The 19,221-nt window shown below is 49.8% G+C and overlaps 1 protein-coding gene and 1 long non-coding RNA gene across 5 annotated transcripts in view; one reads left to right on the top strand and one right to left on the bottom strand.

Moving 5' to 3' along the window:
- VPS37C (VPS37C subunit of ESCRT-I) overlaps window positions 1-14,258 on the bottom strand; it is a 28,028-nt gene extending 13,770 nt beyond the window's left edge. Inside the window, exons 1-2 of one of the 4 annotated variants that reach the window (XM_080815776.1) lie at window positions 14,210-14,258; window positions 4,205-4,316 (exon numbers count right to left, since the gene is read on the bottom strand). The gene's annotated coding sequence lies outside the window, so the exon portion shown is untranslated. Of the gene's footprint in view, window positions 1-4,204; window positions 4,317-13,573; window positions 13,653-14,209 lie in introns of those variants that run through there. The other 3 variants (XM_080815779.1, XM_080815777.1, XM_080815778.1) reach the window with 3 other exon arrangements.
- Window positions 14,259-16,835: 2,577 nt separating this feature from the next.
- LOC308351705 lies at window positions 16,836-18,982 on the top strand. The gene is made up of 2 exons (XR_013967599.1): window positions 16,836-17,023; window positions 18,701-18,982. It is a non-coding gene; the product is annotated as an uncharacterized lncRNA (long non-coding RNA).
- Window positions 18,983-19,221: the final 239 nt, after the last annotated feature.

Raw genomic sequence — 19,221 nt, 5'->3', positions numbered from 1 at the left:
CAGCACTCACAGCGAGGGCAGGTGCGAAGGGATGGGACACAGGTGGGGGCCGGAGGAGCAAGGAGCAGGGTGGCAGAGGTTCTGAGGGCTGGGGCATGAGAAGCCTGCCAGGCCTCCCTGGAGGCCCGGGGGGTACGGGGGAGCGGGGCGCTGCTGCTCCTGCAGGGACAGGAGTCACGGGCCACGGGCAGGTGACAGCAGGACCCCAGGAGGAGCGGCTGCAGACCCACACGGCCTGGAGATGGGGAGCGGGAGGCCACTGAGGCAGGCAGGCGGCTACACAGCCCTCACGGGTACAGCGAGACAACTCCTCTTCTGGGGGGTGATACCATCGACGCAAAGGAGAGCAGACAGGGAACAAAGTGGGAAAGGCGACGCGTGCGCTAATCTGTGTTCCCTCCGCAGGAAGAGAAAATCGCAGTTTCCCTGCCAACAAGCCAGGAAGGAAAACAACTTTCTTCTTCTTCGGGCTCCTCTGCAGCTTTCCCTACAGCAGAGGTCATGAACCCGGCCATCTACAAGGGCCAGGCCGGCCAAGGCGAAGGCCAAGCCACTAGGTAGGGAGGGTGTCCCTCTGGAAAGCTGGGGGGCGGCTCAGCCCAGCTCAGGCACTCCCTAGGGGCAGGAGGGCAGCCGGGCTTGGCCAGACCTGCCGGGTCTCCCAGGGAAGCGAAAACTCCAGATCCAGGTGACACCTCTCCACTTTTAAATTTCAGTAGCCAATTAAAACATTGTAAAACAACAGCAACAGGCAGGGTGTGGCTTGTCAACACCGCTCCCTCCAGGACAGACACGTGCCTGCCCCAGGACAGATTCCATAGGAAAGAAGTGGGGTCCGGGGCGAGGTGACAAAGACCCTTCCCAGGCATGCTGGAGCCCACCTCCTGCCACCACGCTCTGCGTCTGGGGGCTGACCAAGCCGGAGCAACACCAAGCAGAACCAAAGGCAGCCTTGGGGGTGCGGTCCCTGGGCCTCTCGGGCGCGTGCTTCCACAGAGAGGGAAGTCCCAGGCCACTGGCCCTGCAGCTCACGGTCTCAACTTCCTTCTGTCACTTGCTATCTTGACTCAGTCCATCTCACATGCCTGGAGCGTGGGGAACAGGATCGAGTGAGGAGAGCAGACCCAAAGGCGATCCACTACACCCCAGGGGCCTTAGGCCAGAGGCAGTGCCCTTTCCCACCACTCCCTGGGGTGGGCCGGGGGGGACCAAGAATGGAGCTGTGGACGGGGGATGCTGGGAAGGGTTCAAACTTTGGGCCTCCTTCCAGATCTGTCTTTAATGGGGAGGGAGGAGGGGAAAGTAAGGTCTGGATGGCGCCTGCCCAATGTGGGTCTTTGCCAGGGCTGTTTAGCTCAAAAACAAACAGCTTCAATGGGTATTAGTTCCTTTACAAGGATAAACTTAAAAAGTGAAGACAGAAAGCAAAATGCAGACTTTTCTAAGCTCAGATCCGAATAAAGTGTGTCAGCCTTGGAGATGGCTGGCGATGCCCAGGGCCCCTTGCCTCTGTCTGAACGACCAATGCCAGCTCTCCCCCGACAGGACGTAGAGAGAAGCACGGAATGTGGACTGATGCCCAGGGTTTGTGCTTTGGCTCCACAACCCTTTAGCTGTGTGACCTTGACCAGGTCTCTTTACCTCAGTTTCCTTATCTGGAAAATGGGCACCACGACGGTAATCCCACCTTAGGGGTTGTGCACCTCAGAAGAGCAAACTGCCCTGGAGAGGGCTTGGCAACCTCCTGAGCACTGAACAAATATTAATTACTCTGCCTCTTGGGGGTCATGCAATGATCAGGGGTAACTCTTGATACCCTTAGGGCTCGATATTGAGTCAAGCAAATGTGACCGCTACTACTGATTCAGAAGATGGAACTGGGACTGAGCAGGGTGCCTCTGTTTCCCCAGCTCCCCCGGCAGACAAAGCACAGTACCAATCACTCCTCTCCTCACCGTTAGGAGACCGTGCTGACCCGCCAGCTACTCCAAGCCCAAAATCACACAGGGAGAGTTGCAAAGGCTTTGGGCTTCTTGTAAATTTCCCACATCCACTTACGGCAGCATAAACAGTTCCCATAGCAACCCGCACAGTTCAGTATGCCTGAGTTATAGAGACCTGGCCTCATCCCACCCCTCCTGTCCAAAACACCTGCGGTTCCCTTAGAAACCTTCCTATTCCTGCTGCTTAATGAGGACAGATTTGTTGACCTGATCTAGTTTTCTTTCTCTGGAATGATTCTAGCCGTGCACCCAAGTATCAGACCAGCCGTTCAGTCACCTGACTTCCCACGGAAGTTAATAAAAACAAATCAAACCGTCATGGACTGCTCAGCTGGTCCAAAGCACCATGAACCTGACCTTCCCTTTAATTTGAAAAGTTGCCATGTAAGCACCAGAAGGGAGCTTTCTTAAGTTTTCTCTCTAGGGAATTTCTGGGATTGGGGCAGGGAACTCCTCCCCACCCGCCAATGCTGAACAGTTAAGACAGCAGGAAAGGAAGCGGAAGGAGTTCAGGGCCTAAGAGACAAATATTCCTGGATGGAATCCCAGCTTGACCTTTTACTAGCTCTGTGACCTTGGGCAAATTATTCCATCCTTCTTACTCTGTTTCTCACTGGTAAAATGGAGCTAACACTACCAAGGTCATGGGCTGTCGTAAGGACTTAAAGAGAAGTAAGCGAGATAACCTCTAGAGGGGCTAGAAAAACCACCAAGCGGGCACTAGGTAGCATTAATCCACACACTCACATCTTACCACCATTGCAAAATGCTGCCCGACACCCCGGCCAGGGACCCAGCTAGGCTCGGGAGGGAGGGCAGGTCCTCAGGACAGCAAAGCGTGTGGCTTTCCGAAACAGGCTCCAAAACGATCTGCACAAAGATCCCCAAATACAAGTATGCCAACACACCAAGGGGAGGGGGGGAGACACAACCTCTAAGGACAAGGCTTTTTTGAAAGCAATTGTCATCTTTACATAAATAATTACATAACAACCACATGCTCCTCAGGTCCACTGAATAACTCCATCTGACCGCCCCCCTTCCCCCAGAGGCAAGCCACTAAGCGAGAAGACCCAGGAAGAATGAGCCCCTTTCCTGTGCCGAACACGGGGACACTCAGAGTGGCACCGAGACTTCAGCCAACTGCTTTATCTCCTGGGTGGGCCGCTGGCCAGGCCAGGACGGTCCATCAGCAGAGGACACGAGTGCGGACCCTGAGCCCTAGGGCGCGGCTGGCAGGGCGTGGGGCCCCTGGCTACTCACAGTCCTTGGACGGCCCAGCCCACCCCCTAAAGGGGCCCCTCCCAAGCCTGATGATCATCCTCCCCTCACCTGCGTCTCAGGGGTGGCTCCACTCCACTACTCACCTTTCCCTTCCCCCAGACCACCTGCCCCGCCTGACCCCCATCTCCATCATGCCCTCAGCTTCATGCCCTCACTCCCAATCCTGCAGGCTACCCTGACACCTCTCCTGTCCCATCGCCAGGGTACATCTAGTCATTGTTCCAGCCACCTGTGGAGTCCTTTCTGGAAGCACCGCTTCCAGCTCCCTCGGCCTCCCTGGAAACCGGCCATCTCCTCTCCTTCTCTCATCCCCACCCCTCCGGCTGTCCGGACCTCCACCTCCAATCTCTGTACCCACTCGCCTGGCGTGCCCTGTTATTTTCTGAGTTTTCCAGTTTTCTAAAAGAGTTCTCCTTTAAAATATTACTCCAAACCCCCAGAGAACTGAACAGATGGCAGAGACCAGGCGTGGGGTGGGGAAGGAAGGAAGCCTTCCTCTTCCAGCTCAGTCTCCCCCAAAGCCACCTTCTCAGAACCCCTCCCTCCAGAAGCCCCCCGCCTCGACTCTCTTTCAGCCGTGAGAGCTCACCAGCAGGGCAGAGAGAGACAGCGGGTGCTCCTGGGCACTTCCAGAGCCCTGCGGGGGCCGGCGCAACTCTGGGAGAAAGAGCAAGGGACCCGTCCCGGAGGAGCTGACATCTGAGGGACAGGCAGGTGTTTTCAGGGAAGGCCCAGGGCAGAGCATTCCAGGCGGACAGAAGGCAAGAGCAAAGCCTGGGTGCTACAGCCGGGAACGCCTCGCCGACAGGAGCAAACCAGGCTTTCCCGCCACCACTCGGCTCCCTCCCCAAGCCTCGCTGGGCCACCAGTGAGAAAGAAACGATGACAGTCACACACATCACATGCCGAGCACTTACGATGCACTGAGCCGTGTCCTAGGCGCTCTGTCCACAGCAGCTGGGGTGATCCTCACGCCGGGCCCTCGCAGCTGTGTGGCCTTCGGCTGTCCTCATTTTACGCACGAGAAACCTGGGCCAAACAGAAGACTTGTACGTGACCCCAGTCTCACAACGAAGAAGTGGGAGAGCCTGACTTTCAATGCGGTGGTCTGGCCCCAGGGCCCTGACCCTTCACCGTGGCACTATGCCACCCCCTCAGTCAAGCGCACGCCCATGCAACACAATGCCCAGCTCTGGGGACAAGCTTAGGACGTGGTCGTTCTTGCCGACATCTTTCCATTAGACTTCTAAAGGACAGAGGCTGGCCACACACGACCCCGGGGCTCCGGATCTCCCAGCGCCTCCTTCAGGCCCTGGCCTGCAGGAAAAGAAAGCCCAGTGGCTAAAGGCTCTGGGAGACGGACAGACCCGTGCCCTCGGCCACTACTGCCACTACTCCATCTCTCTGGACCTCGGTTCCTCCTCTGACACGGGCCTGTTTTAGGGATGAAATGCGCATCAGGAAGTCCGATGCCCGGCTCTCAGGCCAGGCTCACCACGGGGTCAGAACTGCCTTCATCACCGCAGCTGAGCTCCCACCCGGCCCACTCCCTCTGCAGAGGCGGAGGACAGAGAACTGGACATTCTTCCAGAGGCAGCGTCAATCAGCGGTGCCACAGAAATCCAGGGGCGGGATGCGAACACAGATCAGTAACGCTCCGCTTCAGTCAATACGATGGCCACGAAACAGGTTATTTAATAAGTAGCCCATTCTTGAAACCTCCTGACAGTAAAACACAAGCGGGACACCTTGCAAAGTCTCTTCCTCCTGTGGCCCCTGGCTCAGCCTAAAAGAAAACCATCCTAAGCTACTCCACACCCAATGGCCACTTTGTTTCTCCTTTGCCCCAACTGTTCAGATGACTCAGAAAGGATCTCGGGCTGCAGCTCTCTGCCTCGGCCCTACCCCCGCCCCACACTTCTGAACCTGCGCAGGGAAAGCTGAGCGCGCAGGTGTGACCACCCCTTTAGGAAGGATCAGGATTAAGGTCAAGGCAAACACCCAGGAGTCTGTATGAGGTCACTCAAGGTCTGTCTGTTCAAAGGCCAGGACAACGAGACCACTGTTCTCACTCATTTGGGACCATCCCAGGCTGGCAGAAGGTGAGGCACCTGTAGACCCTCCCCCTGCCAGTGATGTCTGATGCTATGAACTTCCGAGTCCAGGAGGCAGGCAGGTCCACTGAGGGCAACAGTGGAGCCCCAGAAAAAGAGAAACTAGGCCAGAGCCTCCTCATATCTGCTCTTGACTCAGGCAGGGAACCACGAAGCCCATTATCAAACCCGCAAAGGCCATTATCGAACAGGCAGACTCCCTATCAGCAGCTACACTGGGCTCTGGACTCAGTTTCATTCTCCAGCAAAAGGCCTACTCTGAGCCAGTCTCTCCAGCGGCTGCCTGCCTGGTTCTAACAGACTCCACCCTCTCCAGCCCTATCCCACACACCCCAGGAATCGCTGGAGAACACAGCCAATCAGAGTCCACACATCCCTGCTTAGAACCTTCCATAGCTCCCCAGTGCTTTAGTATTACATTCAAAACCTTGTGCTCCTTGGCTTGGCATACAAGGCCCTGCATCAGCCAACCCCGAACCTCCCTTTTCAGCTAGATCTCCTTCCACACCCTCAGGGACTGCTCACCCCACCCCCACTCTCTTTGCTACCTACTCTTCCCAGAACAAGCAACATGCTTCCAATCACTTGACAAAAATTCCGCCCCCTTCCCGCCAAAAAAGGTCAGTATGACAGAGATCCTGCCCCCCAGTCTTTGCTCTTATCATTCCCTCTGCCTGGAGTTCTTCTTCCTATGCCTTCTCCAGCTAGAAAATGCCTGCCCATCCTTCAAATATCACCTCCTTCTCCCACAGACCTCATCCCACCCTCCCACGATGCTCTGTAAGCAGCACCTAGCATGCAGCACATAGGAACCGGCATGCTTCTCCAGCCAGACTGTGAGCCAGGTCGCTCAGATCTGCACCCCAGCACGAGGTCAATGCCTAGCACACACAAGGCACTCAATGAGTGCTGACTGGACAGAGACACCCACTCTGCGCCAACACAAAGGAACAGGGACCAGATTTCTCTCCTGCCTCAACTAACCTAAAAACCAGACAAAATAAATGGAACAACATTTTTCAGACATTGGACATGAGACATTGCAGGAAAGGGATTCCTGAGAGGCGAGAACAAATGACTGGTCCCCAACACCACCCCCCGACCTGCTCACTGCCCAGAAAGAAGTTCCAGACCATGATACAGGGACAGAGTGCCTAGGAGAAGCCTGACAATCTCGGAGCCCGACAGTCTCCCCGGGTTGGGGAAAGGAAGTTGGGAGTCCTGGGAGGTCAAGGCAGCCAGACTTTACGGAGCCTAGACCAGAAAGGAGACAGCTGCACAAAGAGAGGACTCTGGAAATCTGCAAAGGGTCCCCCTCCATTTTTCAGCTGAGTGCTGAGAGTACAGATCAGGATTAGGGGGAACAATCCTTGGACCACAAACTGAGCCAAGAATAATCTGTATCTCAGCCAAAGTGGAAAAAGACAGTAATCCACAGGGTATCTGGGGAACATTGAAGAAGGTGCTATCTTGTTAGTTGGGAAAAATTAACCCTGGCCTAAAGATTGTTCTGATCCAGGTAACAAAACTTAAGAGCAAGACTTTAAAGAATGAAACTGTTTCCAAGTAACTTGACAGTGTCTCAAAACAACGCCAAGAATATACAGATATACAAAATATCCAGCACCCAACGGGGTAAAATTTGCACCACCTGACATTGATCAAAGATTACCAGACATACAAAGAAGCAAGAAAGTGGAATCCATAACAAGGGAAAAATCAATCAATAGGAACAGACTCAGAAATACAGATAACAGAATTAGCATAAAAGGACATAAAAATGGTCACTACAACCATATCCCACATGTTTGAGAAGCTAAAGCAAAAACTGAGCGTGTTAAGTAGAGACATGGAAAATATAAAAAAGACCCAAATCAAACCCGCAGAGACAGAAACTATAATGTTGAGATAAAAAGCATACTGGATGGAAGTAACAACAGACTAGACACTACAGAAGAAAAGATCTGTGAACTTGAAGAAATAACAATACGAACTACGAACCACGAAGAAAAAAATGAGAAGACCAGGGGAGAAAATAAATAAAGCATCAGAGAGCTGTGGAACAACTTCAGGCATCCTAATACACTTGTAATTGGAGTCCTAAAAGAAGAAAGAGAAAGGAGCATAGAGAAACTATCTGAAGAATTAATGGGCTGAAAATTTTCCATATTTGATGAAAGCTATAAACCCCTAGATCCAAGGAACTCAACTAATCCAAGCACAATAAACATGAAGAAAACTATACCAAAGTACATCACGATGATTAAATTGCTTAAAAGCAGTGATAAAAAAGGGTGCCTGGGTGGCTCAGTTGGTTAAGCAACTGCCTTCAGCTCAGGTCATGATCCCAGGGTCCTGGGATCAAGCCCCATGTCAGGCTCCCTGCTCAGTGAGGGGTCTGCTTTTCCTTCTGCCTCTGCCCACGCCCTGCCACTTGTGCTCTCTCTCACTCACTCTCTCAAATAAATAAACTCTTAAAAAAAAAATAGTGATAAAAGCAGAAAGAGAAAGGACACACTCGAAATAGAACAACAAAAAATAAAAAGGACAACTGATTATTCACATGAAACAATGCAAGCTGGAAGACACTGGAACCACATCTTCAAATGCAGAAATTAAAAGAATCAGCTTAGAATTCTATACTCAGGGAAAACACCTTTCAATAACAAAGGCAAAATAAAGACTTTCTTGGACATCTAAATGCTGAAAGAATTCATCACCTGCAAGAAATATATATATATATTTTAAAGATTTTATTTATTTATTTCACAGATGGAGGTCACAGAGAGGCAAGCAGAGAGAGAGAAGGAAGCAGGCTCCCTGCTGAGCAGAGAGCCCGACGTGGGGCTTGATCCCAGGACCCTGGGATCGTGACCTGAGCCAAAGGCAGAGGCTTTAACCCACTGAGCCACCCAGGCGCCCCTGCAAGAAATATTAAAGGAAGTCCTCAAGTCAGAAAGAACATGAAACGAAATGGATCTACAGAGGAATGAAGAACACCAGAAATGATAAACATGTAGGTAAATATAAAACATTTTCTTTTTGATCTCTTTACATAATAATTGACTGTTTATGGCAGAAATAATAACAATGTATTGTGGGATTTATAACATATGTAGAAGTGAAACATGTGACAAAAGTACAATGTCCATGGGGCGCCTGGGTGGCTCAGTGGGTTAAAGCCTCTGCCTTCGGCTCGGGTCATGATCCCAGGGTCCTGGGATCGAGCCCCGCATCGGGCTCTCTGCTCAGCAGGGAGCCTGCTTCCCCCTCTCTCTCTGCCTGCCTCTCTGCCTACTTGTGACCTCTGTCTGTCAAATAAATAAATAAATAAATAAATAAAAAAAAAAAAAAAAGTACAATGTCCAGGAGAAAAGAAATAAACATATACAAATAATATCATTTGGTGATAAACTGTGACAAGTTAAAGATGCATACTATAAATCTTAAGGCAACTGCTAAAAAAACACAAACAAAAAGAGTTATAGCTAATAAGCCAGCATAGGAAACAAAAGGAAATCATAAAAATTACTCAACCCCAAAGAGATCAGAAAAGAAAAAAAAAAAAAAAAGGAAATGGGAAGAAAGAATATTGGACAAATTGAAAACAAACAGCAAGGTAATAGTTAAGCCCAATAACACTAATAATCATATTAAACATAAATGTTCTAAACATCCCAATTAAAAGGCAGAGATTGTAAAACTGAATTTTACAAAATGCAAAACCTATCTATATGTTGCTTACAAGAACCCATTTAAAGACACACATAATTTAAAAGTAAAAGGATATAAAGAAATACATCAAGCAAATGTTGATTTTTCTAAACACTATCCATTTTCAAACTGTGACAATAATGTCACAGTTATACATTATACAGTTTTACACAGTTACAGTTACACAGTTTTACATTATAATGTAAAATTTACCAAACTATTTTAAAGTGTAAAGTTTTATGGCATTAAATACATTCACACCACTATACAACCATCACCACCAACCACCTCCAGAAATTTTTTATCATCCCAAACTGAAACTCTATACTCACAAAACACTAACTCCCCATTCTTCCTTCCTCAGCCCCTGGCAATCATCATTCTTCTTTCTGACTCTGTGAACTTAACTACTCTAGGAAGCTTACATAAAAGGACTCATGCAATATTTGTCCCTGTGTGATTGGCTTGTTTTGCTTTGCATTATTTCTTCAAGTTTCATCCATGTCGTAGCACACGTCAAAATTTCCTTCCTTTTTAAAGCTAGATAATGTTCTATGGATGTACCACATTTTGTCTGTCCACTCATCTGTCAGTGGACACTTGGGTTGCTTTTACCTTTTGCCTACTGTGAATGCTGCTGCCACGGACACCGGTGTACAAATATATTGGTTGAGTCTCTGCTTATACTTCTTTAGGGCATATACCCATAACTGGAATGGCTAGATCATATGTTAATTATATATTTAATTTCTTGAGGGATTGCCATACCGTTTTCCACAGCAGTTGTGCATCTGACATTCCCACCAGCAATAATAAGGGTTCCAATCTCCCTGTATCCTCTTGCCAACACGTCTGAGTTATTTTGATGACTGCCATCTTAACTGGTGTAAAGTGGTATCTCATTGTCATTTGGATTCACATTTCTCTAATGACCAGTGATGCTGAGTATCTTCATGTGCTTATTGGTCATTTGTATATCTTCTTCAGAGAAATGTCTATTCAAGTCCTTTGCCTATTTTAACCAGCCCATTTTCTTTTTTGGTTATTTTGAGTTGTAGTTCTATATACAGCCTGGATATCAATCTAATAATTTTTAAAAGCTGGACTGGCTATATTAATAGGAGATGAAGTAGATTTCATTACCAGGGGTTAAAAGGGTGAATTCATCAAACAAATGACACTCTAAAATGTTTATGTACTTGATAACAGAGCTTCAAAATACATGAAGCAAACACTGATAAAACTACAAGGAGAAATAGACAAATCAGTAATGATAGTCATAAATTTCAATGACCCCTTTTTCACTAATTGATAGAACAAGCAGACAGAAAAGCAGTAAGCAGTTAAGACTTGAACAGCACCACCAACCAACTTAACTGACAATTTATATGACACTCCACTCAACAAACCAGGAAGCACATTTTCCCCAAGTATTCACAGAGCATTTACCAGGAAGACCATATCCTGGGTCACAAAACAACTCTCAGTAAATTAAAACATCTTCAATCATACAGAGTACATCCTTTGTTTACAAAGAAATCAAGTTAGAAATCAGTGTTTACTGGACAGAAAGTATCAGTATGATGCTGACTTTGTGTCTTCTGCTACTTATAATCCTGCCAAGAATGGAATAGATACATTAGCAGTGAGACTAAAAGTTATTTTAATGTCTTCAATGCTAGGCATGCCTGACCTGGGCTATCTGTTTGATAACCTGTTCATGGTTGAGTCTCTCCTTTTCTCCTCTCCTGCCCATCCTAAGCCCCAGGGGCCCCACTTGTCAGCACCAGCTAAATCACGACAAACCTGTTTTGGGGTTTGCTCAAGTCTCTCACAGAAACCAGCCAAGGGGAAGAGAAATGCAGCAGGAGGAGAGACCTGGGAGGTAAACATGCCTAACAAAGCACCCAGATGCTCAGAGACCTCACCTTACAGCGATCTCTGAGTTACAGGGCAACTATCCTGGAACAAACTGGAACCTTATGAAAACTCTAGACCCTAAGCAGAAACTAAGAGAATTTCAGAACAACAGAGATCAAGCAGGATTAAAACAAGGTCTTCAATGACCTGATTATGTCAGCCTGGAAAAACCCTACTGGTACTGGCCAAAAGTATCCAGAAATGCTTCACATGGCTAGTGAGCCTAAGGCCCTTTCAATGGCTGATTTATGCCAGATTAGCAAATTTCACAGCAATAAGTAAACAGAAAACGAGACTCCTTAGAAACAATGTCACTTACAAGTACAGAAAATCTACAAACTCTTTAAGGTGGTGCTTCCCAAATTTGACTTTCAAAAAGAATCACTCAGTGCCTACGTAAAATAAAAAAAATAAAAATAAAAATAAATACTGATTTCTGGGACCCCTCCTGACAATTTCCAGAGGTTTGGCTCCATATTTTTAACATCTATCATAGACAATTCTTCTTCTTTTATTTATTTATTTATTTATTTATTTATTTATTTTAGATTTATTTATCTATTTGAGAGAGAGAGCAAGCGTGCGAGAGGGAAGGGCAAGGTGGGGGGGAGAGAGAGAGAGAATCCTCAAGCAGACTCGCTGACCATGGAGCCCAACACAGCGCTTGATCCCAGGACCCCAAGACCATGACTGGAGCTGAAACGAAGAGCCAGATGCTCAACCAGTGGAGCCACTCAGGCTTTCCTAAGCATCACAGATGATTCTTAAGGTCCAGTAAGAACATTAGCTTTGAGATGAGACTAAGGGGTTAAAAATCCCGACTTGAGGGGCACCTGGGTGGCTCCGTGGGTTAAAGCCTCTGCCTTCGGCTCAGGTCATGATCCCAGGGTCCTGGGATCAAGCCCCACGTCGGGCTCTCTGCTCAGCAGGGAGCCTGCTTCCCCCTCTCTCTCTGCCTGCCTCTCTGTCTACTTGTGATCTCTGTCAAATGAATAAATAAAATCTTAAAAAAAAAAAATCCTGACTTGACACTTCCTGGCCATGTGACCACATTAAGTAACATCTCTGCCACTCCCTTGCCACCTGTAAAATGGGATCACCACCTACCTTGCCATGTTCTCAGAATTCACTATGTTCACAAGACCCCTAAAACAGTGCCAAGAGCACATGGCAGTCAAGCAAGAAGTCAGAGCTACTGCTACCTAAAAACCAGCCAGCAGAAGCCGCCCGGATGAAGAAATCTGAAATGAAATGTTCTACCTAATGGAGATCACAAAGGCACCAAGCCAGTTTCCAAGACAATCGAGGAAAAAAGCCTTTCTGGGCACTATGACCGCCAAGAACAAAAACTCTCACTTCAGCAGCAAGTAGTTCACCCAAGCCCTTCCTCCCACCCAGAACCACAAGGTCCAGGCCTGGGCAGGGCTGCAGCTTTGCACAACAGCCAAATAAAGTCCTTCCTCCCCGACTCCCCCTGTCACCGCCACCTCCAGCTCTAGGGCCGACAGTCCTGAGAGTCCGGTGGCGGCATCCTGGGGACACCAGTAGTAAACAGGACTCCTGGAAAAGAGGCAAGGGGCCAATGAAGAGAGTGGAAAAGGCCTGACTCCGCAGCAGGATTAGTGAGTGAAGGGAAGTGAGTCTGTGAAGTTTCTAGGGCCAAAGGAGACATTTCTAGGGCGGGTGAGGCCAGACACTGTACTGAGAAGGCACTGTCTCAGGGGCTGAAACCCCAAGATGCAGGGTCAACTCTGCCAGTAACTCACAACATAGCCCCAGGTCACGCCTTCTCCCACCCATAAGGTGGGAAGATAAGCACCTTCTTGGCTGCGGGGAAGAAAGGAGGAGAACCAGGCACCCAAGGGAGATACACTGACACACAAACGCCCCGCTGTCCTTTGTACCCAAGAGGAACCGGACATATACTGGCGAGAGATACAAATACATACAGATACACAGACACTCGCACACCCCAATGCCCTTCGCACCCAGCAGGCCCAGGGGTAGGGTTCGGTCAGGACGCTGGGCACTCCTAGTCTGGGTACAGAAAAAAGGAGAACAGAGCCGAGGCTGAAAGCCCCTTTCTTTCATTGTCCTGGGGAAAGGGCACAGGCAGGGAGTCACAGATTAGAGGCCCTGTGACCCTACTCTGCCACCGGCCTCCCCGTGTGGCCTCTGGCTCCCACTCCTAGGGCTGCTTTCCCATCTGTACAATGGGCCAACTGGCTCTAACGTCACTAGAACTGTGCCCAGCAAGATGCTCAAATATGGGGTGGGGGGTGAAGGGGGGGTGGGGGTGGGGTGGGGCGGGGCCCGAGGCCCCACCCGCAGGGGGAAGGGAGGGGAGGGCACTAGGGGCAGGGGCGCCGGCCTCCCTCCCTTCGGCGGCGAGGGGCAGAGGCGCCGGCGGCAGTCACGCGCCCCTCGCACCCAATCACCGGCCTCTGCCAGAATGAGGCGGACAGGCGGGGGCGCGCCGGGAGCCACTGCCAGCGCCACCTCCTTCCCCATCCTCGCCCCTCCCCGGGTCCCGCTCACCTGCCCCTGGCCGCCGCCGCCACCGCCGCCGCCGCCGCCGCCGCCACCGCCGCCGCGGGTTAAACCACGGCCCGCGCCCACACTTCCGGGGCCCACAGGCCCGCCCCCTCCCGCCGGATGTGACTCCGCGCCAACGTCCGGGACTGGGGACGGGGCCCGCGCCGCTCGGCCCGCACCGCGCTGGACGGCCCGCGGGCCCGAGTCACAGCGACACCGCTGCCCCCTGCGCACCCCCCCACTACACACACTCGCAGCACCCCTGGGCCACACCCACGGGAGTCCCCGCGAGACCCTCCCGCCAGCGGCGGACGGACGGCCCCGCCCCCTAAAGGCCTCCGCCCCGCCCCTGGGAGGGGCACCGCCCATTGGGCGGAGACCGACCGCCCTGGCCGAGTGCGCCTGCGCGAACGTCCCGCGGCTTCTCAGGCCGGCGAGCTAGAGGCTGCGCTGTTTTATCCCGCTGGGCGTTGGGGAGACTGCTCAGAGCGGCCCAAAAGGGGCCCGAGAACAAACGAGTGGAATCCCAGCACCTGGGGAACGCCCTAGGTGGTCTGAGCTCAGGCTGAGGATCCTCCACGCCAACATACGCCCATGGCCCTGACACCGTCTGGCCCCAGGACGGGAGTAACCACGGACCTGTGTCCTTCCCTGGCAAAGAGCAGCGCCTGTCAGTCTGGAACTGGCTGGCGGGTTCCTCAGAACAACTCTGCGTAGTTTCCCGAGGCCCTAGACGGCACTTGGAGTCCATCCTGTGTGGGGACTGCGTGACAGACGTCCTTATACATCCTCCCTTGCCCGGAATCACGAGACTGATGACCTGGGAAGAAGGGCCTGTTGCCGGTCAGCGTTCTCTTCCCTGGGCAGCCTGTACTGAACAGCCAGGGGGATCCCAGGCCCTGGTTGGCTTCTCAGGAGGGTCCACGATAGCAGTTTCGTAGAAGTGGGGTCCCACGAGGAGAGCTTTAGACCAAGGAAATCGTAGCACCCAAAACTCGCAATCTTATTAGGTACTGAATTAAGACCCACATTGCTAGTGAAGGAAAGCCAACTCAAACCAGTTTCTGCAGACTGGGAATTATTGGGTCACATAACCACAAAGTCCAGGGGTATTGGTAGCACCAGGCACAGCAGTATTCAAGGCTTCATCCTCCTCATTTGACTCTGCTCTTTTCAAAACTGCTTTCAGCAGATAGTTTCAAAGTTTCTCTTTCTAATTCTGGAGAGAATGGATCTGATTGGCTCTGGTGATCACCACCACCCCTGTTGAGCAGAGCTTCCTCTTTCTTGCCTCTCCTGGCTGCCAGGCAGCCTATGAATTAATGACCAGGTGATCACACTTTGCTCAGAGATCACCCCTAGAGAGCAGAAGGGATCATGAGGAAAGCAGTCTCAGCTACTGACTTATTTGAGGGATATCCTGATTGGGTCTTGCCAACATCTCACTTCGAACATGTCAGAGCGGCTCCTATTGACAGCAGCTGTCAGAAAGTGGGTTGAAACTGTTTTTGATGGGTTGGGTGGGGGGACCATGGCAGATGACCTTCACTTTGTGTCATAAACCTTTTGGGCTATATAAGAGTTAATCTTTTGCATATGTTACTTTGGTGGTTAAAAAAAAAAAAAAAAAGTAGAAAACAGGGACACCTGGGTGGCTCAGTCGGTTGGGCATCTGCCTTCAGCTCACGTCGTGATCCCAGGGTCCTGGGATCGAGTCCCTCATCGGGCTCCCTGCTCGGTGGGGGACGTGCTCTGCCTGCTGCTCCTCCTGCTTGTGCTCTCTCTTTAAAAAAAAAATAATAATAATAGAAAACACAGGGTGCCTGGGTGGCCCAGACAACTGGACATCCAGCTCTTGATTTCAGCTCAGGTCGTGATCTCAGGGTGGTGAGATCTAGCCCTGCATCCTGCCTCAAGCTGAGCAAGGAGCCTGCTTGGGATTCTCTCCCCTCTCCTTCTGCGCACCCCCCCCCCCGCCCCGCCGCTGCCCCGCTCACATGCACATGCATGTACACTCTCTCTCTCTCTTAAAAAAAAAAAAAATTAGAAAATACTACTGATGGAGTAACTTGAGTTTATATTCAACAATCCTTTTGCTCACGGTACTGTGGTGGCAGGTGAAATAAGGGAAAGGCCTGAGCCCTGACACCATGGAGCATCGTGACCCCGCTGGATGCTCGCCTCCAGACTTTCGCAGGAGAGGGAAGTAAACTACCTTGCGTAAGCCACACTTATTTGGGAATTCCTGTCATTCGTGCCCTTTGGGTGTTAGACCCATTTCTGGAAAGCCCCTCTTGTACCCCCAAGGCTGGGGTAAGTGTCCTCTTGTCTGTTCTTCAAACACCCCACACTTTTTCATTTCTTAGCATTTACTACATTTTTGTGTAACTGACCATTCACTCCCCCTGGACAGTGACTTCTAGAAGGACAGGCAGAAACTATTTTATACACCATTTTCTGCAAGTGCTAGAAAACTCCTAAAACAATGACACTAACAACTTGTGAAGGTGACAGACACAATGATTCCACCCAGAGTGTCGAGGAGAAATGACACACTGCTGCATACTTTCCGCATCAAACGGGGCATTGCCAAGTCATCTGGGTTTGGGGGGTGGGGGTGGGGCAGGCCCTTCTGAATAACCAAAGATGGAAAATTAGGGCAAAGGAGGGAGGGAGGGAGGGAGGAAAAAGTGGCAGGAAATTCAAGTCATCTGAAGCAGGTGGCACCGGAAGAGGGTGCTCTTCCTACTTTGTTTCCCCCATTTTCCACTCCAGGCTCTTTTCAGCTCCCTGTGGCCCTAGCCCAACCCCTTTGGTCCTGGTGTCCTATCACTGGCACTTCTGTCCCCTATATCGTGCCTCAGTTATCCCCCACTTCATTCATATTTCAGAATCAGCCTGATAGATGCAAAAGACACACACACAGAGAGAGAGAGAGAGAGAGAGCAAAGAAGACAGCTCCTTATTCTTTTCTCATTCTTTCATTCCACATACATTCACTGCTAAGAACTGCAGATAGAAAGGTGCACAGACGCCATCTCCAGCCTCGGGGAAGTCACATTCTTGGCTGGAATTTGAGAGGACACAGGAGCTCTCCGTTCCCCGGATATCTCAACAAAGTCGAAATATTCATTGTTTCCTCTCTATCCTCTTCTACAAAGTGTTTGTTTGTTTGTTTGTTTGGCTCCTCAGCACTGGATCTTGTTATGCCCATTCATTGTTTGGAGAAGTGATGTCAGCGGAAGTGAGGAGAGCCAGACAGGTCAGAGTTCGGGGTGTAACAAAGAAGATATTTGAGAAGCTGAGGTATTAGGGAGCGAGGGTTTGGGAACTGGATGGAAAAGCAGTTTTTAAAGGACGTTTCACCATGTGGTGCACATGACCCCCAGTTCGGTCTTCAGGAGATCTTCAGTGAAGACTTCATCGTATTTCTTTTCTGGACTTGCATGGCAGGTTGGTCTGGCTGGTTTCTCACTGGGCGCCCCCCTCCCCCTGCCTCTGCACTCAGCACTTCTGCCTGCACGACCCAGAAGGGAATTGTGCCACTGAGGCAGGGGCTGGTAGCTGCCAACAAAGTTATCCATTCTCTGGCTTTCCTTAAAACTAGAGTATATTTTATTTTATAGCAATGTGCCCAGTAGCTAAAAAAAAAAAAAAAAAAAAAACCCACCTGCGTTTCCCAAACTCCTTTGTTGTTGGTTATGACTGGGTGACAAGGGGTGCCTGGATGCCTCAGCTGATTAAGCATCTGACTCTTGATCTCAGCTCAGTTCTTGATCTCAGGATCGAGAGTTCAAGCCCTGTGTTGGGATCCCCCTGGGCATGAAAACTGCTAAAATAAATAAATAAACAAATAAATAAGTGACTTTGTGTTATAAGCAGAAGGATTGAGAAGAGTTACTTGGAAGTCTGCTTTAAAGGAGCTCAATCAGCTGAGAGGTGACTCCTCTTGCCTTCCCTACCTTCTCAACTGTTGCTTCAATTTCAGATGTGATGGCTGGAACTCCTGCAGCTATATTGGACCATGAGGTGACATAGTAGAAACCATTCAGGCTCTGGATGGCCTACCCCCAGACTGGCTTAAGAGGGAGGGGAAAAACTCCAGTTTTATCTTGACATGGTCACTTTAGATCTTTTGTAATGAGTGCCCAAACTGAAACCTGATATGGCTATGGTTAATATGGCACTGCTTTATCATCATTTGGTTGGGTTTGGTAAACGAATTTATATTTTACGAATCTATTTCCTTTATTATTTTATTAAATTTGCACAGAAACCACACACACACATACACACGCAGAGACATACATACTCTTCTGTCAATGCAAAATTGCAATTATACACATACATGGCTTTTTTAAAGTATGGCTTTGGATTCTTTTTTTTCTTTTCATTCTTTGCCCTCGGTTTCCCTACTTATTAACAGCCTGGTGTATGTCCTCTCATATAATCTCATCCAAATCTGAATCTACTGGCAGAAAGAGGCTGAGGGGCAGGGTGGGGAGAAGCAAAGGAAAGTGTAGGCACGTGAATGAAGGTGGAGACCATAATGGCTTGTCATAAAGATTCTAGCTGGATCGCACTTCCCCACCCCCCTCCAGCCCCCGCCCCAGGTTTGCAAGACTGTGGAATTTGCTTTGGCCACTGCACTGTGCACCGAGGTTACTGCAGGTCACTTCCAGGTGGACGCCTTCACAAACCAGAGTCCAGTTTGGCGCCCACCCCCTTCCCTTGCATCGAGAGGGCACATCCATCAGCTTTTCTCCCTGAGTGACTGTGATGAGCAGGGCCCCCTGCTAGCCTATGTCAGATGTGAGGGAGCAATCAATCTTAGTTGTATTGACCCATTGAGATCTGGGGGTTGTACGTCCTCACAGTGTAACAGCTTATCTGCATTGAACTAGGAGAGCATAGCAGGGGATGTTAATTGCCTCCTTCTTTCTTTAGTAATCAAACCCCTAGTCTAGGGCCACCCAGCTAAAGAGTACATTTCCTAGCCTCTCCTTCACCTCAAAGTACTCCTGTGATTCCATGAGAGCCAATGAGATATGAGTGGAAATCATATTTACAACTTCTGGCTATGTCCTTTAGGAAACGGGGTACATCCTGCTTCCCCTTCTCTACTTCCAGGTGGCTGGAATGCAGATGCAATGACAGGAGCTGAAGCCACCACACGAGACCAAGAGACAAATATCCCACATTGAAGATATCAAAGCACCAAGAAGGAATTTGGGTCCCCATCACAAGGGAGTCACTGGAGTAGTACATGAGAGAGAAATGAAATTGTATTTTATTTAAGCCTTGGTTATTTAGGCCTTGGTTACAGAAGGTGAGCCTGTAACCTACTACCCAACCCATGTGCTAGCCTATTTTGACAATTAGACTGTGGAGAATAAAAACCGTATCTCCTGGGGCACCTGGGCGGCTCAGTTTGTTAAGTCTCTGACTCTTGGTTTTGGCCCAGATCATGATCTTGTGAACGTGAGATCAAATCCTGCAGCAGGCTCCACGCTGAGCATGGAGTCAGCTTCAGAATCTCTGGTCCTCCCCCTCCCCCTCTGTTCCTCCCCCCACTAGCTTGCACTCTCTTTCTCTCCCTTTCAAATGAATAAATAAAATCTTTTAGAAACCAAATGTCCTTCCATGGACTT

This window comes from Martes martes (genome assembly GCF_963455335.1).
Source record: "Martes martes genome assembly, chromosome: 10".
Taxonomy (NCBI): domain Eukaryota; kingdom Metazoa; phylum Chordata; class Mammalia; order Carnivora; family Mustelidae; genus Martes; species Martes martes.
This window is presented reverse-complemented; position numbering and strand designations above follow the sequence as displayed.